A 23,124-nucleotide genomic window follows, 5' to 3' on the forward strand; every position below is an offset into this window, starting at 1 on the left:
CCAGTGTTAGTAACAGCTTTTATTATTTAATATGGAGACTGCAGACGGATAGAAACTACTCCTGTGCCGGCTTGTCCTGGTCCGCAGAGCTCTGAGGCGCTTGCCGGAGCAGTTCAAAGAGTCCGTAAGCAGGGTGAGTGGAGTCCCTCACAATGTTTCCTGCTCTCCTCTGAGTCCTAGAGCAGTAGAGGTCCTGGATGGAGGGCAGGGGGACACCAATGATGCGCTCAGCAGTCCTCACAGTGCGCTGCAGTCTGAATCGGTCCTGCCTGGTGGCAGCTCCAAACCACACAGTGATGGAGGAGCACAGAACGGACTCGATGACTGCAGTGTAGAACTGCAGCAGCAGCTCAGGGGGCAGTCCATGTCTCCTCAGGAGGCGCAGGAAGTACATCCGCTGCTGAGCCTTCTTGAGGATGGAGCTGATGTTCTGCTCCCACTTCAGATCCTGCGTGATGATCGTGCCCAGGAATGTGAAGTGCTCCACAATGGACACCGGGCTGTTGAGGACCGGGCGGGGGGATGTCTCCTAAAGTCCACTATCATCTCCACCGCCTTGAGCGAGTTCAGCTCCAGGTTATTCTGACTACACCAGAGCACCAGCTGATCCACTTGCTGTCTGTAAGCAGTCTCATCACCGTCCTGGATGAGACCGATGATGGTGGTGTCGTCTGCAAATTTCAGCAGCTTCACAGAGGCGTCTGTGGAGGTGCACTCATTGGTGTAGAGGGAGAAGAGTAGTGGAGACAGGACACATCCTTGGGGAGTCCCTGTGCTGGTGGTCCAAATGTCCGAAATGGCCTGCCCCAGCCTCACCTGCTGACTTCTGTCAGTCAGAAAGCTGTAGATCCACTGACAGAGTGCAGGAGGCACAGTGAGCTGGGCCAGTTTGGAGCAGAGGGAGGGGGGGACCACAGTGTTGAAGGCCGAGCTGAAGTCCACAAAAAGGACACGGCATAGGTCCCAGGATGATCCAGGTGCTGCAGGATGTAATGCAGCCCCAAGTTGACAGCGTCGTCCACTGATCTGTTTGCCCCGTAGGCAAACTGCAGGGGGTCCAGCAGGTCCTTTGTGAGGGTCTTCAGGTGGGCCAACACCAGCCGCTCAAAGGTCTTCATGACCACAGATGTCAGCACGACAGGCCTGTAGTCATTTAGTCCTGAGATGTAGGGTTTCTTGGGGACAGGGATGATGGTGGAGCGCTTGAAGCAGGAGGGGACCACCCCAGCTCCAGGGACCGGTTGAAGAGCTGGGTGAAGACAGGAGCTAGCTGGTCTGCACAGGCTCGCAGACAGGAGTGGGAAACCCCGTCAGGGCCTGGAGCTTTCCTGTTTTTTTGTCCCTGCAGCAGCCGGGTCACTTCCTCCTCGCTCACTTGGAGGGTTTGGGGGGTGGGTGTGCTGGAGCCCCGGGGGTGAGATGGAGTTGAGATGAGGGGCTCAGTGTCAGTGGGTGGTGGCAGGGGGGGCAGAGTGACTGCAGAGAGGAGAGGGGCAGGTGTGAAGTGGTCCCTTTCGAATCTGCAGTAGAAGGTGTTGAGGTCGTCAGCCATGATACACTGATATACACCCTGTTTGAGCAGTGTTCATGGAGTGCAAGAGCAGGGCGGCAAGACACCTGCAGTTCACATGTCAGACTAAAGTCTTAAAAGTCTAATCATAAAGATTAAGCTTGTAGTAACACTGAATAGGGTTTTATGGAGCACCCAGAGCAGCAATGAAGAAATATATTATTGTACAGGTAGGAATATGTTTCAGTTAACACAAATAAGATAAATATAGATAACAAAATACAACCTATTGCTAGGCGCCGCTCTGTTGGTTATGGCTGCCTTTGCAGAAGCACTCTCTTTCCTGTCCGTTTCTAGTAATTTTTTCGTCTCTTATTTTGTAATCTTTGTATTTGGAGTGGATCATTACTTTGTGTGACTCATTTGTTGGTCATGGACACCAAACTTTTTGTGGCTTAGTGATATTTTTACAACTTTTGCTCCTGTGTTTGTCTGGGGATCCTACATGTAACCATGGCTGCATTGTTTACATGTGAACTCAGCTGTTTGCAGCCTGTAGCATGTCAACGCTAACTGGTGTAAGGCCCGATGTCTTCCTACAAGGTGAGGAGTAGGAGGTGAGGACGACGTGATGGTTCTCAGGTGTGAACTAAGAAGTGACGACATGGACCTGTTTGAGACATAGACCTGTTGGATCCATCGTTATTGGATATGTAAGATCTATCTCCAATAAGATGGACAAACTATCCATGCTAACCCAGCAATAGAGGGAATTCCAGAGGGCAGAGTAGCATCATGCTATTCACAGACATGGCTAACGAAGCTAACATCAGACACCAACGCCATGTTGGAAGAGCTTCACCTGAGTAGACAGGATACAGAAGACAGAGATGGAGCATGACTGAAAGAAGCTCAGTCCGGACCGTGTGGAGGTGGAGGCTGGCTGAACTGGAGAATGATAGACAAGCTATCATAATCTTTTTTCTTATGGACCTTTTTGCACTTTCTTACTTTTGTTTTCTTGATTGCTGCTGCGACTTCAATTTCGTTGTACTTGTTACATTGACAATAAGTTCCATTCTATGGTGAGAAGTCAGAGTGGCTCTGAAAACATACAGACCAAGAATTGTAGGAACTTATGGATAACAAAAAAAAAGAAAAAAATAATAATAATAAAAATTAAAAGCCAACCCAAACACCAGAGATATTACTCCATTTTAAAATGTAAGACTTTAAACTTTAAAAAATCTCTGTCTTTCTTCAGTAAAATTGATTGAGTCTATGAGAAGTCAGAGTGGTACTGAAAACGTACAGACCAAGAATTGTCAGAACTATGGATAACAAAAAAATTGAAAGCCACCAAATCAGAGGTGGGGTAGGGAGCTCTTCTCACACCCCTGTTTCTACAGTGCCCCCTGGGGCATGGGGTAAAAAAGGGATCTGCTGCCTTGGGTTCTGGGCAAGTGGCACAGCGGGGATCCTGCGGCGCCCCGGGGGATGCCCATGGCTTTATATTTACATATTTACTTATTCATTTATTTATTTATTTATTTAATCCTTTTTAAAAAAAAATTTTAATTTTTTTTTTTTTTTTTTGGTGAGTGAGGAGGAAAAGGAGGGGTATTTCACCACCTGAGTGGCTGGAGGCTCCAAAGGTGTGTTGTGATATGGTGCTGCCGTGTTGTGATGTTGTTGTGTGGTCGTTTTGTGGTGCTGTGGTGTCGTTGTGCTGTTGTGTCAACGTATGGGTATGGATGGACAGAATGTTTATGTGCGGGTGTCAGGGTCCCAGTGGAGGGCTGGTGAGCTGGGGTACAGATGAGAGGGGGATAGGGGTGGGTTGGGACAGGGGGTTGTGTAAGGGGGACACTGGGTTTTTGGGGAGAGGACTTCTGTGGTCTCCGGTGTCTGGCCGGGTGCGCTGGGGGCTGGCACCGACTCGTGATGGGTGGTGGCCTGGGCTGGGTCCCTCCTCCCGGGTACCTGGCCGAACCCTCCCTCCTCGGGGGTGAGTGGCCCTTGGGCACAGGTGACCCTGGGTCCTACCCCCTGCACTCGATCGGGGGCCCTGCGTCTAGCGGGGCCTGTAGGCCTCAGTCCCTGGCCCCCTGGGGTCCTCCCTCCGCAGTGTCGGGGGACGCCCCCTCCTTGCCTCCTCCTGGGTTGGCGTGCTGCTGTCTCCGTGGTGGTCTGTCTGGGCCCTGTGCTCTGTTGTGGCTGCTAGATGCCCGGATATGAGGGCTGTCTCAGTGCGTGTTTGGCCTCTGGGAACAGCGGGGCCACATCTGCATGATCACACCTTGGCATGATCACCTGACCTAAATCAAACCCAATATTCTGTACTGCCACCTGTACCCCTATATGTGTAGGTGAGTATATGCTTCTGTGTATATTTCTATATACGTATATGTACCTTTTTACAATTGTCGTTGTTGTGCTCACTGCTACTCATGATTTCTCCAGTTCATTTCTCCACAGGTGCTTCTTGTGATTATGATGTCAAAGACCTCAGGATACTGCCTCTTTTCAGGCTCAGTAGCTGGTTGTTTATTTCTCCTGTCTGTAGTCATTTGTTCAGTTGTTGTGGTTGCTCTCTACTGTTGTTTTGTTGTCTCTCTCTCCCCCTCTGTCTAGTCTCTTCTCTACACTCTTTCCCTTTATCACTGTTTCTTTCCTGATATCACCTTGTTCTGGTTAAGCAGTAATCTTCAAACTTGGCAATATACGGGAGGGAAACTGTATGGATACATGTATGCGTATGTGTGTATATATATATATATATATATATATATATATATATATATATATATATATGTGTGTGTGTGTGTGTGTGTGTGTGTGTGCATATATACGTATGTGTGTGTATGTATATATATGTATAAAATATATATCCAAAAACAGTAATAAAGAGTACAATTTTAACACTCAAAGGGAGCCTTATACACTAACGGCTCCCTTTTGGAAAAAGCAAATGTGTTCTGCACAATACGGCAGCCAGACCATAATTCTGTTGTTGTGACAATGAACAGGACAAGGGGGAAAAAGAAAAAAAAAAAAAAGAAAAAAAAAGAAAGCCACCAAATCATCAGAGATATTACTCCTTCAATTCTATAGTGTAAGACTTTAAACTTTGAAAATCTCTTCTTTCTAAAATAAAATTTCTTGAATTTTTTTGTAAGTAGTCAGACAGGTACCAAAAACATACGGAACAAAATTTGTGGGAACTCATGGATAACAAAAAAAATTAATGTTATTCCACATTAATCGCTTGGTTTCTCGTTTGTGAGAAGTCAGAGTAGTAGTGAAAACATCCAGACCAAGAATTGTCAGAACTTATGGCTAACATAAAAATTTAAAGCCACCAAAACATCACAGCTATTACTCCTTTATTTTAGGATCTAAAATTTTTACTTTGAAAATCTGTTATTTTACAGTAAAATTGATTGCTGGTCAAGTCAAGGAGGGGAAGCTCATTTTTTCCAGCCTTCATCATAAATTGGATTATATATTTAAACGTAAATTCTACCCTCCATTCTTCTCAAGAAAATGATCTGTGACCCTGTCGTATCAACCAGGTGTTTTTTCCAGGGATTTTACCAGTGTTCTCTCAATGGCCAGCAGAGCTAGACTGCTAAAAGGGTCTTGGCCCATTGTGTTGTGGGTGTTAGACTTGAGCCGCTTTAAACAGAAGCTCCTCTCTACACCTGCAGGCTGTAAGTGTGAGTGACGGGGGAGAAACTCGGCAGCTATAGCTGTAGCTGTAGCTGTATTGGTGAAAAGAGAGAGAATCTTTAAACACAACGCTCGTCGTTTTTAAGAAAGGTAAACTCGCTTGGGATCGCTAAAGCCACCGAATCAGTCCAGAACAACTGAATGTACAACTGAGAAGATGCTCCCGTGGAGGGTTATACTTCAAGATCGCTGACTGGCTCATTTCACTGTCAATCAAAAAGGGATTCGGCCTCTGACAGATCATCCAATCACCATGCAGAAGCCCAGCGTCCAGGCCAGCCCACTGTCTCATAGACCCCCAGAGACGCTTCGTGTCCGAGGACGAGACAAAGCCCAGCGTTTATCCAATAACCGTCCAGTTTCCACAGTGGAACAACCCGCTTCTCCGTGAAGTCAGAAGACGCCCAGCGTCTGACTGTGTTTAAGCGCTTGAGATGCTGCGGGGATGAACGAGGAGGAGGTTAAGCCTGTTACCTGTGATAGGTAGCTGATTCTGAACAAAAGATGAAGGAATTCATTTTGTCAATGAAATGTACACACAGCAGTACATAGCACCACTTTTTGGGGGACATTTGTAGGGGAAGCTGAGCTTCCCTTGCAGTCTTAGAGCAATCGCCACTGATATACACACACACACACACACACACACACACACACACACACATATATATATATATTTATATATATATATATACACACATATTAGGGCTGTCATTTTAACCAGTTAATTAGATTAATTAATGACACCGCAAATTAACGCGTTCTAAAAATGAACGCAGATTAATCTGGATCCCAAACATGCGAGGCTTTCAAAGACGCACTTATTTTCAAATGCCTAGCATTTACAAACCGTTTGTCCTACATGGAAGAAGTGGTGTTCTCGTCAGATTTTCAAATTTCGGACGGTCCCTGAATGTATCACACCTGACGTCAGCAACATGCTTTGCACGGGGGGTTAGAGAGAGCACTGTTAATGGGACTGCCGTCCACATCTTGTTTATATACGTCCTATTTGAAAATCTACAGAAAATCAACCGTTTGGTCTAGCTCAATTCTGTAAAAAACAGGTCATTTTACACTTTTTACTGCACCAAACAAGCCCTGAATGATCGATAAATGTCATGTGTTTAAATCTAAAGAATTCTTTGAAAATTTCCTTCCATCTTCCTTGTGTCGTGTGTTAGCTTGGGGCTGCTCTGCACCAATGAGCAACAGTTTGTGTGTTCAGAGCATGTTAAACTGAGAATACTTCACTTTTCTTTGATCCAAGACTTGAAAAAAGTGTTTTGTATATAGTTCCTCACAGTTTTTAGCCTTTAGCCCTGGTTCTCCTGACCTCATAGAAGTATAGAAGTTCATATTGCAGTGAAAATTGAGTCCACATCGAGTAAAAATGTGAACAGAAGCAAAAAACGTCCTAAAAATCAAATCAGCTTACCTTAGGTGCAGGACTGTGTAGATTTTGTAAAGATAGAACCATACAACTTTTCATAATACGTTCCTTATGCCTCAGGGTACCTAAAAATGTGTTGTATATATTCCCACCTTATTTTTAAATGTCTTTTAATGTAATTTTAATGTCCTGGAATTCAAAGTCTTTATTTTGGGACCTTAAACTGATATGAGATTAAAATGGGATTAATTAGATTAATTAATAACAAATCCTGTAATTAATCAGATTAATATTTTTAATCGCCTGACAACACTTATATAGTATATATATATATATATATATATATATATATATATATATATATATATATATATATATATATATATATATATATTTTTTTTTTCAGTTGCTTTGGTACATTTCTCGAATCATCATTGCCAATTGCAAAACAATAAGAGCATTTTTCAGAACAGTTTGTACAAATAGCAAAACACCATCAATTACCTGCAAAAGCCATTATTGTTCGAAAAATCTTTAGTTCATCCCTCAAAAGTAAATTTCTGTGTCAATGAACATGCCTGTGCATCAGAATGATGAGTCCTTGTGTCTGTGTATTGATAGAGAAGTTAAAGTGCTTAGTCATGTTGTCAGTATAACAGAGTATTCTGGAAGGAAGTTCTGATGTATAACTATGCCTAAAGCTTTGATGACAGTTAATGGAAATTGTAAGTTACATCTAAGTGTATGTGGGAGATTGATGACAAGAGACTGGAAAATATTCATATTTTTACTTTCACTGTTTGTGCTGCACTCTGTTGACCTTCCCCATCATTGTGATGAACATATAAGGACAGTCTCTTTAGGGAACACTGTTCATGCAGTGCTGTGGGAATTACAGAGCAGTGCAGTCTTCCTACACCTCCTTGTGTTTCTGTATGTTGGGCCAGAAATTCTCATCCACATCACAACAAAGATCGTCTCTTTCCACAAAAAGTCTGAATGATTGAGGACACAGTTGTTCTCCCAGCTTTTGGCTGCATCTCTTAACCAACCTTAGCCATTGTAAGGAAGTCAAGATTAACCAGGGAGCAATTTACCAATCCTGACTTCGAAAAAAACAGATTCAGAAAAAAAGTCCAATGGAAAGATGTTTGACATATTACGATAAGTTGTTCAACACTTTTGAATGTAAACTCTTATGTGATGAACTAATGACTACATGTCATGGGAAGTAAGACAATTTATAATTATATATATATATATATATAAAAATGTCAGAGGCGAACCGTGGCCCCAGCCACTTGGCCTTCAGTAGGACCATGGGACCACATGTGGCAATAAACAATCAAAAAAAGAAATAAAAACAATAGCCAGAATCATGTGACATGGAAGTTTAGTATATTGATAGTTTTGTGGGATTAAATATTTATCATGTGCCTGAACACTGCAACACCTAACACAAATTCAAACAATTAAAAAAATTAAGATATAAAATTGAAAAAAAAAACAAAACAAAAAAAAACAAGTTTCAAGTAATCCAGCAACCACACAGTCTTCTCCATTACTTTCTGCCATTTCTCTTCACGTTCTGCCAACTAGATCTTCTCTTTTCTCCTCTCTCACTCACAGCTACAGTTTGGTGTTTATCCATGAAAGTGATACTCCAGGATGGAACAAGTTGGGTCCTATCACAAGGTTTAGGGCAGAAATTACCCCTACAGCAGTGTTTTTGTGCAGCAGAAGCCCAGAGCGCTCGCACCAAACACCCCCTCACTGCTCCTCTGTTGGTTTCCCCTGCACTCAGACGGAGCCATATTTTACTTGATTAAAAACACAAATAAACGGACTCCCACAGAAAAAATCTGATATCGGTCTGCATTCACGCTTTGTGTAGAGCACTTTCAGCGCGTTACTTTCACACAAAAAACACCGCTAAATAAGGCTTTAGTTCTCGCAGTGTCTCTTTGTCCTGACAGACTACCTGCGTTTATTTATATCTGGAACGCCACAGACTGATACACTAAGTGGCGAGAGCCTCGTAGCCAGCTGTGGCTCTGCAGCAGAGGTAGCGCCGTTTTACGACACCATGAGAACTATAGAGCCTTATTTAGCTGTGTTTTTGTGTGAAAGTAACGCGCTGAAAATTCTCTAAATAAAGCGTGAATGCAGACAGATATCAGATTTTTTTGGTGAGAGTCTGTTTATTTGTGTTTTTGGTCAAGTAAAATATTGCCCCGTCAGAGTGCAGAGGGGCAGGGAGGGGGTGTTTGGTAAGTACTCGCGATTCCCCGGAAGATGACAGGTATGAGCCCGCCCACAGTTTATCAAAATATGATTGGCTAAGACAACTGTCATTGTCAAATTGTGTCCACATTCGCTTGAGTTACACAGGCATTCGTTGCCCTACCTGCCAGAATGTGTCGCTGATTTACAAAGATACCATCAAAGGGAAAATTGTGATTGGTCCATTTTCCCTTTCGTTATATTAACCCCATTGTTTGCCAGGACAAGTTTATAAAAATAATATAAAACTCATTGCTATGATTTCATTGAGTAAAATAAATAAATAAAAACAAAAAAAAACAAAATAAAGAAATAAAATAATTATCTAAGAGTACAAATAAATATGGTTAAAATTGTATTTCATGTATGTGTTAAAAAGGTTTAAAATCTGTTCAAAGTAAACGAGTGATGAGTATCAGTTAAAAACGAGTGAAATACAAAATGTTTTCATGTATTATATTTTGTTTTTATTGTGAAAGAGCTAAAAGGAAGTGCTGTGTACACAACCCTTGCCGATCAGTTTCGTATTCGCTTTACTAAGAAACCGGAAGTGGGATACGCTAGCTTGACCTGGAGAGACGCAATTTGAATCTGCCATGTGGCTGCTATTTTTGAGTAATTAGAAGAGTTTTCTGGACTTTTAGCTCAATGGTCGTCAATGAACACTCGTCTATTGCTTGTGGATCAACTATGGATAATTTCTGCCCGAAGTCTGCCCTGCAGTAGGTTGTTTACAGAACTTTTGAAGCAGTTTAGCACCGTAGCATGTAGCATTCGCTAGTCTAGCAGATGTAGCGCCGCCAACGGACTAGTTTTGCTCAGTCAGCTTTCTATGGAGACTTCTTTCTCATCATTCCGGACTGGATATGAAGATTGGTCGTTCTCAAAGTGCTAATAGACTGCTGGAAAAGTTCAAAGTGTGGATTTTATCTTTGCTTTCCTGGACATCGCTTGCTAAAGGCTAACCCTGCATTCGCCAAAGTGGGAGGATGGAGCTGTCATCGTAGGACACTGTTTGGATTTCTCTTCACGTGAACTTGGACTGGAGGCTGTGAGTACTGACTGAACTACAAGCTCAGGGTTTATTTTGGTTTGCTCCTAGAGTGAAGCAGCAATTAAGTTTTGGGCCTCACCGCAGGCCTGCAACTATAGGGTTTTTCTAAACTTAATAACCAGGCAGGTGTGAGTGTGTGTGGCCCCTTACATAGGTTATTATTTTAAGTTAAGAAACATATTATTTCAAGTTAAGAAACTTATTATTTTAAGCCAAGAAACTGAGAAAATACAGATTTCAGGAGCAATTATGATTTATTGTTGGTTTACTTGTTATAATGTTGATTTTAAAAATGTTCAGTAAACTGGAAGTTTGCATTTAACTTAAAAGTTTGATCATTTAATCTGATCTTGGTTTCTCTGTATGAAAGATCGTAATAAGAGTGGGTATCGAATATTAAAGGCACACTTGGGATTTTTTACACAGTAACATAGATGAAGCAGTATCTCTTCATTAGCTCTCAATATAATATTTAAGAACCTAGAGGCCCTTTCCTAATATAGTGGGTAAAGGTGGGCTACAAATATGACTAAAGCACCTGATAATGTAGCAAACAAAAGAGAATTCTACATAATCATTTGCATGCATGTCCAAACAATTGAAATTGATTTACTGCACAAGTGACACAATGATGTGAAGATTGAACAAGTAGTTTTGAGAATTTCAATTCTGATCTGAGAAATGAACCAAAGCAACTGAGAAAAACTGCAATAGTTGCATACGAAAAGGGTCCTAAAACGTGGGACGGCTCGTCTCGGTTATTTGGGGATCTTTCCCGGGATAAGTCAGTGGAAACACCACAAAATCCATGCCTTACCCAGACGAACCGAACTGGTCTGCTTGGTGGAAATGTGGCTTTAGAACCACCCTCTCATATGAATATTATTTTCTGCTGTATTTCATGCTGGCAGTGTCTGCTACTTAAGATAAGACATAAGATAATTAACCGTGAGAGTAGAGGGCTTTTATTTACTTATTTATCAATATTTAATTCTATTTCCACATTTATGTGGGTGCTTGACGTGACGCTACATTTTGTGTCCTTTGTGACAAATATAAATAATAATTTATAATATTTAATTAAAACCCCTATTTTTTCCTTTACAGTATAAACTTCCAGAATAAATACATCTGTAGTTAATGAGCTTTAAAATTCAAATATGAAAATATTTTGTTTTAAACATGACATTTGTCCACCGGTGTGACTAGTGGTGCAGCGGATCATCATTGACCAGATCGACGTAATCGGTTCGGCACACACGTGACCCATGGATTGATTTCTGAAAAAAGCTGTGTTCTCGTCCGCACACATCTTTTGATGAGCGGAGACGGGACGTGTGCAGACGTGGCAAGCAGAGGAGAGGAGGAGCTTGAACGCCCTGCGACACACTGGCCATACACACTGTGCCGTGCCCAAAGCGATTCTCCAGGATGGAAGTTGGGTTCTATCACAAGGGTTAGGGCAGAAATTCCCCCTACAGCAGTGTTTTTTGTGCAGCAGAAGCTCAGGGCACACGCACCAAACACCCCCTCACTGCTCATGTGCCGGTTTCCTATGCACTCATATTTTACTCGACCCAAAACATAAATAAACAGACTCCCACCGAAAAAATCTGATATCTGTCTGCATTCACGCCTTTTTTAGAGAATTTTCAGCGCGTTACTTTCACACAAAAACACCGCTAAATAAGTCTCTTGCTCTCATCGTGTCATAAAACGGCGCTACCTCCGCTGCAGAGCCACAGCTAGCTACGAGGCGCTCGCCACTTAGTGTATCAGTCCGCACACACGGTGTGCCAGATATAAATAAACGCAGGTAGTCTGCCAGGACGAATCATGCAATAACAACGTGAAGATGAGTGATTATGAGAGCGAGGATGACCTGCCGTTCACTTTGCATTCCATTATTATTGTTTATATCTGTTTGTTTATATCTGGCGTGTCTTTTTGAAAAAAAAATCTGAAATTATAAGCTCAGGTTCTTTCATTCTCCTTATTTCAAGGAAGATGTCTTTTAATGTTTCTTTGAGTTCTATTTTATTAATGGTCGTTCAACCAATATTAAAAGGAGATATGCCTTTTTATGTTGCTGTTGCACTTTAAGTTGATTTTTGGTTCATTGTTAAATTTTAAAGGAAGGAGATATGCCTATATAGGATGCGCATCATTTTAATTATATTTGCCTTACCCCACATGGAGAGATAAAGTGGGGACCACTGTGTCACATCAGCTCGCAAGCTCTCTGTTAAAGGGTCAAAATTTCTTTTAATCAAATCAGCTAGCACAGGTGGAAATGTTATACCTAGATACTCAATGCCTTTCTTGGGCCAGGCAAAGTTACCAAATTGGAAGAGAGATTTAGGGCAGTATGGTGTAAGAGGAAGAGCCTCAGACTTTGACCAATTCACTTTAAAACCTGAAACGGAAGAAAACCTATCTTTAATTTTAAACAGGGAGAGGAGAGAGGATCTGAAACAAATAAGAGAATGTATATAGCATTAATTTATGGCGATGCTCTCCAACTAAAATGCCTGGAAATGTAGGCTCACTGCGGATAGCCACTGCTAATGGCTCCAGCGCAACAGCAAAGAGCCGGGGAGAAAGAGGATCCCCCTGTCTAGTGCCTCTACCTAGGTCAAATGGAGAGGATATGACACCATTAGTGAGAACAGAAGCTGTGGGATGAGTGTAAATAAGGCTGACCCAATCTATGAACCTCTGGCCAAAACCAAAAGACTCCAGGGCAGAGAGCAGGGGTGCTTCCCAATGTGCCAAAATGCAGTCTCCTATCTCCTCTCTCCTCCGCGACACCGGAAGTATGTTGTGATCAGCCATGCTGGAGGACATTTCAAAGCGCCAAATGTGCTCGGAGGAGAGAGGAGAGAGGAGACTGAGCTGGAGGAGGCATAATCGAGGAAACACAAGAGCAGGCTTCGCGGAAGTCTTTTCACTGACAGACACGTCCCCTTGTGACGTATCAGAGCCGGCTATAAAGCGTCAGCTGTCCACATGTGTGAAACGTGAGCTCCATGGAGCAAGATAAGCTGTCTAAGCATAAAGTCTGGCTCACACTACAGGATTCTTGCCCCGATTTAACCCAGATTCGGTCCTCCCGACAATCGGGGAAGAAATCTGGTCGTGGACTAAAATCGGCCGACGTTCAGGCAAGATTATCTTCTCGTGTGAGCGGTTGACAGATGAATCTTTAGCCCCACCATCGTCTCACAGACTCGTCGGAGCCGCCCCGAGAATTTTCATGTTTGATATTTATCTGGATGATTACAACATTCATTCTCACTGAGGATGACAACAGACAATTAGAAAGAGCCCCAGAGACCGGACAACAGACAACACATGCAGGCTGAAAGTGAAACTCAAAGGCTCCGGGTCAGCTGACTGCGCACTCCACTGGCCCACTCGAGCCAGTTCAATAATACCTTTAAAAATAACACATAACCACGCCATTTTCATACAGTAGCAAACTGTTGTTTTATCAGTGATGGGTGTGAGATCATGCCATTATTGGCTGATACAGCAACAGTTTCACCTCTGTCCCTCTGCGTGCGCGTAATGGATGAAAGGCACCGCTGCAGACAGCTCCACTTCTCTCTCCTCCTGTCCCACCAGTGCTTATAGCAGTGCTTATAGCAGAATAAACACATTATTTATGAACACAAAGTGGCCCCAATATAAGACTTAAAAACTATCAATCTGGGCCTAGGAAAACGTGACATTTTTCTTTTTCATTCATGAACATATTCATGTTAAACTGATCTGAAAGTGAATATGAATTTTCTGCGGTTGAGCGCCCTGTTGTTTACATTATTTTCCTTAGTTTAGTTTGTCTCGTGCGCTCAGACCGGTTTATCCAGCTGTGACGCCGTCATCACTAAAATACGTCGCTTCATGTGACGCTCCGGAGGAGAGGACATCTCAATGCTCATAAAATTAACCTCCTTCTCTTCTCTCTTTGTTTCCTCGCGTCTCTGGCATGCATCTCTGGTGGGCGGGACTAAGACGCAAGTGGAGGAGGCGAGGATGGAACTTTGGAGCTTTGAGAAGCACCCCAGAAACTGCCACTCAACCCTGTCAAAAGCCTTCTCGGCGTCCAAGGAGATGGCTGCCAGAGGGGAGGTGTATATGTAGATAATTTTGTTTCTGTATTATTCAGTCAAAAATAATAGATTTGAAACCAAAAAAAGAGATTTGTAATCAAAAGACAATAAGTAGGAAATGAAAAAAAAAAGTTGAGAATAAAACAAAGCAGGTTTCAATTGAAAAAAAAAAAAAGTTGAGATCAAAATACAACAGGTTGCATTTGAAAAAAAAAAAGTTGAGATCAAAACACAACAGGTTGCGGTTGAAAAATTAAACTGAGAACCTAGTTCTTTCCATTTTGCTTATAAATCAGCCCTCTTTGCTTTCAAGTTGAAAACCTTCTCTTGCAAATCATTCCTTTTTGTGTGCAAACTCCAAAGTTTTGCTTGCGAATTCTACTGCACTTACTGGGCGGGGCCTACGCTGGTGGATGACAGAATAGTTTCTATTGGTTGGTTTGACCTGGCTTTACCGAGTGCGAGCGCCAGCTACCACTTCCTTACACAACGCCTGGAGGTAAGTTGATAGCCTCTGGCTAGAGTCCGCTGTACACTCACAAAAACAACAACACAGTATAATGAATTATAATGCCCTACTGCTGCAAGCACGCTAATTAGCATGGTTGTCTCTGCTAGTCACGGCCTGAGCATAGTTACATTAGCTAAGATAGTTAGTGATTAAAACACTGTTCCACGGTACACGCGGGGGCATGGTTCCTACACAACAGTACAGGGTTTCTCCCAGTGTATTGTAAGCCTGGCGGGCCCGCCAGGCTTTACCTGCCCCCCCACGCCAGGCTAAGCTTTTTAATTCACTTTTAGCACTCCATTAACACATGATCAGGTGTCTTTTTCATCACCTGACAACGTTACAACTTCGTTGAGCAGAGTCGCGCCTAACGGGACATGTCACGGACGTATAACATTTATGTATAACATTTTAACACCAGTCAAAGCAGAGTGAGAATGCTCAAGACACTCTTGGAATGTTGTTCAACCAATCACATAAATAAATAATTATAATACTGTTTGCACTAAAAACTTCAGGACAACTGTCTGGTGTAGCATTATTTCGTCTCTCTCTGTCTCTCTCTGACACACAGTGACATACGCCTTCCTCCGGTCAGTTGCCATGACAACGTGACGCTCACTGATCAATTGTTTGGACCTGAGTGAAAACAAACGCGAGCCCTACGAGCTGAAAAATCAAACGATGGATCATTTTCACATGTGGTGAAAGCATCTAAGCTCACAGAAGCTTTAAACTGTGCGCTAACAGCTAGCAGCCATGCTACAGCGGCCAGCTGAGCCTTGCCGAGCCGCATCTCGGTTCTCGTTAACGGCACCGCGGTCCGCTCTGTGCAGACCTCTCGGCCAGCCGGTGAAGCAGCGGTCTGCTGAGCATGACGTCCGTCAAATGCAACCTGTTGTATTTTGATCTCAACTTTTTTTTTTTCAAATGCAAACTGTTATATTTTGATCTCAACTTTTTTTTTTCAATTGCAACCTGCTCTGTTTTGATCTCAACTTTTTTTTTTCATTTCCTACTTATTGTCTTTTGATTACAAATCTCTTTTTTGGTTTCAAATCTATTCTTTTTGATTGAATAATAAAGAAACAAAATTATCTCCATAGGTGTAGTCCTGACAGACCCACATTATATCAATAAACCTTCTGATGTTGTCTGCAGAACAGGGAGGATGTATAAAGCCAACCTGGTCAGGATGGATCAGGGAAGTTATAACTTTGCATAGTCGGTTGGCTAAGATTTTGGATAATATATACTTATCGTAGGACGTCAGACTTATTGGTCTATAGCTTTTGAAATCCAAGGGATCTTTACCAGCTTTTAAAATAAGAGTAATAGCAGCCTCTGTCAAAGAGGGAGGAAGTCTGCCCTTGTCATATGCTTCATTATAAGTTTCTAAAAGCAAAGGTGCTAGCTCTGCAGAATATGCTTTATAAAACTCTGCTGTAAAGCCATCTAAGCCTGGAGCTTTACTTGAAAGTAGATTTTTGATGACATTCATTATTTCTTCAATAGTGATGGGTGAATCCAGTTGCTCAAGTTGGTCCTCTGATAATCGAGGAAGATTGAGAGTTGAGAGAAAGGATATAATATCTATTTTACTCACTGTTAGCTCGGCGGTATATAGTTTAACATAGAAGTCTCTAAAAGTCCCACTTATTTCTTTAGGATCACACAGAAGTCTGCTATCAGCCCCCTGAATGGCTGGAATGGCACTTAATGTTTCTTTTTGTTGAATGTATCTAGCTAGTAGCCGACCAGCCAAAAATTTGTGATAATGATATTCATGACGTTATGGGAAAAAAACAAACAACTCATTATTAGTGATTGCTGCTTCTGAACAACAGCATTTTTATTGCACACACAGTATGGATGCCACTTCTCCAATCATTTACTACTACTACACAAGCTTGAAATGTAAGCAAAGTAAGTAGGTCAGATCCAGAGGAAAGTTAATCTAGAGGGTGCCCACTCTCCCCCCCATTATTTACTATCTTTATTGAACCCCTAGCAGCAGCCATTCGCCAGAATAGTAACATTATAGGTATCGAGACTCCAACATCTCATCACAAAATCAGTTTATATGCAGATGACATATTGTTACATCAGAAATCCAAATCTAAATCATTAAAAGAAACTATTAATTCAATCCGATCATTCTCCCATCCATCAGATTATTTAATAAACTGGTCTAAATCAAGTATTCTTCCCATTAAAGGGATAGTTCAGTTTTTTTGAAGTGGGGTTGTATGAGCTCTATGTGACCACTAAGGACATTAGATACAGTAGAAAGTTGTCTCCTCTCCCTCAGTAAGACACAAACTTTAATCGATGGTGACGAGGAAATCGACGCTAACAGGGACAGACGGTACCAAATTCAAAGGCTATTTTCTCTGCCTACAAGAACTAAAATCAAAAAGTAATACCACAGTTTAAGAGTGCCATACATAAAATATTTTTTAAGTGCATTAAGTCTTCGGAAATATAAACATTTATCTTGACCTAACTAACTCATGTGTCCTTACGCGCAGCGCTAGTGCGCTCCGTCCCCCCTCCTCCTTCCAGCTGCAGGGAATGTAAACAAGCTATGCTTCGAGCGCTGGTTTTAGCCTCGTGTAAGTTTGATCAAGTATCGTAATTCTTTATAAAGTGGGAACAAGACCTGGCCCTCACCCCCAATGCTGACTTCTGGAACCAAATCTGTGAAAACACCTTCTCCATAAGAGCAACAGTAATATCCAACTAATCCAGTACAAAATCATCCACAGGGTCCACTTTACAGGGCATAGGATGTTTAAAATGGGTTTAGCACAATCTGACACTTGCACCCACTGCTCCCAACACACTCCAGACACTTACCTTCATGCCACCTGGAACTGCACACCTGTTCAACAATTTTGGGTTGATATTATCACATCTCTCTCAAATATTTTGGGCTGCCCCATCCCTCTGTCCCCTTCACTGTGTCTGCTAGGCCTCTCATGGCCTCAGATTTTCTGGGGGATGGGCCTGGACCTCCATCCCACCGCTACATGCCAACATCTTGCCCCACCTGGCCTGGCTGTGGTTCGTGGCCTCCCCTCTGGGGAGGGGGCTGGTCCTGGGGGGGCTGGCTCTTGTGTGGCTTGGGGCCTCCGGCCTGCCGCGGGGGGCGTGGGGGTGGCTGGGTGCTGGGGGTGGGGGTGGCTTAGGGCCGGGCGGACGGGTGGTCGGGGAGGGCGGGTGCGATCTGCAGGGGGGGCCGCTGCTCTGGGCCCTGGGTGCTGTCTTTGGTATCGGCGGGGAGGCAGGTCTGTGCCCCCTTGAGTCCTAGGGTTGTCCCTGGGCCCGGTTTGGGGACTGTGTGGGGGGGCCCGGATGCCCTGGTGGCCCCCGGGGGGCGCCCCTGGCTGTGTTTTACTTACTTGGATATTCGGTGACCACCTCACATGCGTGCAGATACTCAAGCTTCTGTCGAGACTAACTAAGAGTTATGATAGATCCCGTCAGAGCATGCTGAGTCGGGTACTATTACACATCTTCTCACATCCTGTGATGCATGCCACTTCTTCTCCTATCCACGTAGGCCCAAGCTCCCCACGCTTTCAAGACCCCATTTCTGGTGTCCCTGGTTTCGTACAACCTTTACTTCCTGTATTGCATTAGCCCAGCACTTGAATTGCTATCTTAAATCAAAAGTAGTAGACGTTTGTCCTTCCTTCTGTTTGTCTTGTCTTGTCCTGCCTGTCATTATTTCCCCTTCTTTCACACTGTGGTGTGGCACGGCCCTCCCCTATAGCTCACATCAGGGGTTAAATAAAGTTTAGAATGATGGAGTAGCCTACAGGGAGGGCTGGTGATGGTCACTATAGCAGTTAATCTGACTGCTAGAAAAAAAAATGCATTGGTCTTTTCAACGCTGTCATATGACACAGTGCTCAGCAGAAAAGATAATGCAGACAAGGGGAAAAGAAGGAAAAAATAAAAAAAAGGAAAAGTTAATCTAGCAGGCGAAAAACTTCATTATTCTAACAACACATTCTTTCTATAAGGACACCAACACAAAGGAGAAGGCATGGACTAAAGGCGCTTAAGTTTGGAGAGGGCAAGATGAGCTTAACATTAGAGGTGTCCCAGTCCGATATTAATATCGGTCCGATATTAGCAAAAAAAACAAATATCGGTATCGTATCGAAATGCATCGAAAATGTCCAATATCAGCACTCCGATATAAGCAGTCTATTCCAGACTCCGCTCCTGCTGTTTTTATTTGATTTACTTAGGTTATTTTCTGGGTCTTCTAATTTATTCTTTATTTTATTCAACTACGAGTATTTTTTATGTTTAATGTTAAAATTTCTGTTTCCCGTTGGTTAATAATAAATGGGTCAGTTTTTCCTCATACCTACTTTTGCTGACTACTGTTCTTTGTTTGAATAATATCACTTAATCAAGCCTTTTCTAACATGTCAGACATACTACAAAATAAGTAATCAAAGTAGGCATGTTTAATGCTGATATCATATCGGATAAATATTGGTATCGTATCGGAAATGAAAATGTAATATCGGGACATCCCTACTTAACATACTAATTAATTACCATGAAGGTGTGTCGTCATGGGTGGGATTCCTGCTGAAACGTGGTTTTCCTGTGATCTTGTAATCTCGGGTATCCAGCTGCTATGGGCACTGCGCTGCTCTGCGCTGCTCTGCTGTGCGCTGCTCTGCTGTGCGCTGCTCTGCTGTGCGCTGCTCTGCTGTGCGCTGCTCTGCGCTGCTCTGCTGTGCGCTGCTCTGCTGTGCGCTGCTCTGCGCTGCTCTGCGCTGCTCTGCTCTGCGCTGCTCTGCTCTGCTCTGCGCTGAGCTGCGCTGCGCTGCTCTGCGCTGCTCTGCGCTGCTCTGCGCTGCTCTGCGCTGCTCTGCGCTGCTCTGCGCTGCTCTGCTCCTCTTTTAGGCACTAAATCCTTATGTGAGGACGATGATGCTGTAGTGCTACTTTCGCTCTCGCCATTGTTGTTTCGTACACAGCAGGAAGCGTCATATGTCATTGTGTCTCTGCACTGTAAATACCGTGAAATGACAAATTTATATTGTCAAAAAAATTATACCAGTATTGTTGTAAATGGTATGATATAGCACACCCCTGATGCTGCTACTGTTAATTTAACAAAGTGCACTTTGTGAAAAGTTTTATATATTTCACCATGATCTTATGTTCTCTTCTACAGTTTTTCACACTTGTGTTTGGTGTTAGTAGTATTGGTGTTTGGTCATCTACTTCATGCAAAACAAATCTGTTGTATAAACACACTGGAAACAAATCTTTTATTTATGTATTTGTGTATTTTTTTTATTTAAATTTCAGAACATTGTCACATTCAAACGCTTATATTTCCACAGGTATCATGCTGGTGTTGGTCATGAAAGATGTTTGACAATAGTAAGGAGAATATGGCCTGAAAGGGAGTGAGTGACCCAAATAAATAAACATAATTATATATTTATTAGTGCTGTCAGGCAATTAAAAAAATTAATCTAATTAATTACAGGATTTGTAATTAAATAATCTAATTAATCGCATTTTAATCTCACATCTGCTTAAGGCCCCAAAATAAAGAATCTGAATTCCAGGACATTAAAATTACATTAAAAGACATTTAAAAATAAGGTGGGAATATATAAAACACATTTTTAGGTACCCTGAGTGTTATGGTTCTATCTTTACAAAATCTACACAGTCCTGCACCTGAGGTAAGCTGATTTGATTTTTAGGACATTTTTTGCTTCTGTTCACATTTTTACTCGATGCAATATGAACTTCTATACTTCTATGAGGTCAGGAGAACCAGGGCTAAAGGCTAAAAACTGTAAGGAACTATGTACAAAACACTTTTTTCAAGTCTTGGATCAAAGAAAAGTGAAGTATTCTCAGTTTAACCTGCTTTTGAAAATACATTTGAAAATAAGTGCGTCTTTGAACCCCTCGCGGGTTTGGGATCCAGATCAATCTGCGTTAATTTTTATGACGCGTTACTTTGCGGTGTAATTAATTAATCTAATTAACGCGTTAAAATGACAGCCCTAATATTCATATATAAATAGAAAATAGAATAGAATAGAAAATACTTTATTTATTCCCTAGGGGAAATTCAGGAGTCACAGCAGCAATCAAGAAAACGAAAGTAGGAAAGTGTATAGAAAGTGCAAAAAGGTCCACAAGAAAATAGATGACGACAGCCCGTCCACCATTCTCCAGCCCAGCCAGTCTCCACAGGATCCAGGACTGAGCCCCCCCAGCAGTCTGTTCAGTCTCTGTCTCCTGGATCCTGTCTGCCCACAGCAGGCGAAGCTCCTCCAATGTGTCACCGGCGTCCGATGTCAGCTCAGTCAGCCACGTCTGTGAACAGCATGATGCCACACTGCCCCCCAGCAGCCCCTCTGCTGCTGGGCTAGCACGGCTAGCTCGTCCATCCCACCGGAGTTAGATCCCAAGATCCCAAGTTCCCAACAACGATGGATGGAAGGACAGGTCCACGTCTTCACCTCCTGGCTCACACCCCAGAACCAGCACGTCGTCCTCACCTCATCCTCCTCACCTTGAGGGAAATCATCAAGCCCTACTCCAGTTAGCATTGACATGCTACAGGCTGCTAACAGCTAATTTCACATGTAAACAATGCAGCCATGGTTAGATGTAGGATCTCCAGACGAACACAGGCGAAAAGTAGTAAAAACATCGCTGAAGCCACAAAAAGTTTGGTGTCCATGACCATCAATGAACCATACAAAGTAATGATCCACTTCAAATACAAAGATGACGAAAAAGAGACGAAAAGAATTACAAGAAACGGACAAAGAAGAGAGAGCTGCTTCAACAGGCAGCTACTTGGGCAGCGCCGAGTGTAGTGTAGTGTTGTTCTTGGTGTTGTAAATGATATAGATTGTAAGTATAATGTTGGGCTTTCCAAGAAATGTGTTTTAGGTGTTTGATCAGTTAGTGAGAAAAGGCGCAAATGTTCACAAGCTGGTCCATGCTGGTCCAGGCGATGCTACCCTCACAGCTCAGTCAGCTCTGGAGGTCCTGTAAAAACAGAAACAAAAGGTCACAACAAATGATTTCACTTGTAGTCCAGTTTGGATGGGGGTCAAAGGGGCAGGGGAAACACAGGGTCTTGGAGCTTATGGAAAGAGGAAAGCAACAATTTAGGCTCAAAGTTACTACTGGTATCGAAAGACTATGCAAATATACAGCTACAGCACAAATTCACCCTTCAAGCTGTGAGGACAACCTCACCACAAAGACCATCTCTGTGTAGACCAGCTTGTGAACACTTGCATAATTTCAAACTTACAGATGAAACACCTAATACACATTTCTGGAAAGCCTGACATGATGTTTACACTTAACACCATTCATAGCCACCCACTACAACACCATGGTTATATTTTATCAATAGTTGGGTTTATAATCTACTGGAGTCCCCCTTTTTAGGCTCCGTACAGTTAACTTATCCCGTTTATGAGCAACACCGGCATTATACCTGTGGAAATATAAATGTTTGAGTATGACAATGTTTTGAAGAAAAAAAAAAGTAATCATCAGTGGCTGGATCTGTTTCTAGGGAAGCAGATTAGGGCCATTTTGGACGGAGAAAACAATTTTGCGCAAATCGAGGTTAAAGTCATAATGATGAGAATAAAGTCGAAAAGATTGAAATCAAAATGACGCAAACCAAGTTGAAATGTCAAGATTAAAGTTGAAATGACTGGAATAAAGTCGAAAAACAATTTCGAGATGAAGAGGTAATGACGAGAATAAAGTTAAAATGTCCAGATTAAAGAAGAAAGGACAAGGATAAAGTAAAAAAAATTGAGATAAAAGTCAAAACGACGAGAATAGAGTTGAAGAAAAGGTTGAAATGAAGAAGAATGAAGTCGAAAAACGATTTTGAGATTAAAGCCGAAATGATGACAATAAATTGGAATTTCAAATTTAAAGTCAAAATTGGGAGACTTAAGTCAAAATGAGGGGAAGAAGTCTCAACAACCTGCCCTGATGTTTAGCGGTAGTACACTGAGTACACCCAGCTCCTCAACAGCCACAGGCAAAATTGACAGTAGTGGCAGCTGCCATACAGGACAAACGGCTGTCTTCAGGATCCGTGTATGTTCTGAAAATTGTTAGATGTTCTGTTCAGGATATAAAGGATTTTAAAAAACAAAGAAAGAGTGAGCTTTTTGACTTTAATTTTAAAAATCAAAACTGAACTTGAAATTGGTGCTTAGGTTGTGCGCGCTGACGCACAGCCAAGCACTTAAGAGCGCGCAGGAAAAATCCAGTGGAAATTCATGCAGTAGGGCTGGGTGATATGGCCTTAAAATAAAATCTTTGATTTTTTCAGAAAAATTTCAAGTTACGATTTTTTGATGTTTTTTTTTTTCCTTTTAAAGAAAACGATAAGTACAAATGACAGAGACAACTCAAAACCAGTTTTGTTTTAATTTTGTCAAAAACTTAAAATAATAAAAGTAACCTCTATTTGAC

The 23,124-nt window shown here is 42.4% G+C and overlaps 1 long non-coding RNA gene across 1 annotated transcript in view; it reads left to right on the forward strand.

The window, feature by feature from the left end:
* The first annotated feature begins 9,457 nt into the window (after positions 1-9,457).
* LOC141786548 (uncharacterized) overlaps positions 9,458-23,124 on the forward strand; it is a 31,749-nt gene continuing 18,082 nt past the window's right edge. The window contains exon 1 of the long non-coding RNA XR_012597831.1: positions 9,458-9,969. This is a non-coding gene — a long non-coding RNA (uncharacterized LOC141786548). The remainder of the gene's footprint in view (positions 9,970-23,124) is intronic.

Source organism: Halichoeres trimaculatus, unplaced genomic scaffold, assembly GCF_033239565.1.
Source record: "Halichoeres trimaculatus isolate MK-OKI-2021-1 unplaced genomic scaffold, fHalTri1.1 fHalTri1_scaffold_42, whole genome shotgun sequence".
Lineage (NCBI taxonomy): Eukaryota > Metazoa > Chordata > Actinopteri > Labriformes > Labridae > Halichoeres > Halichoeres trimaculatus.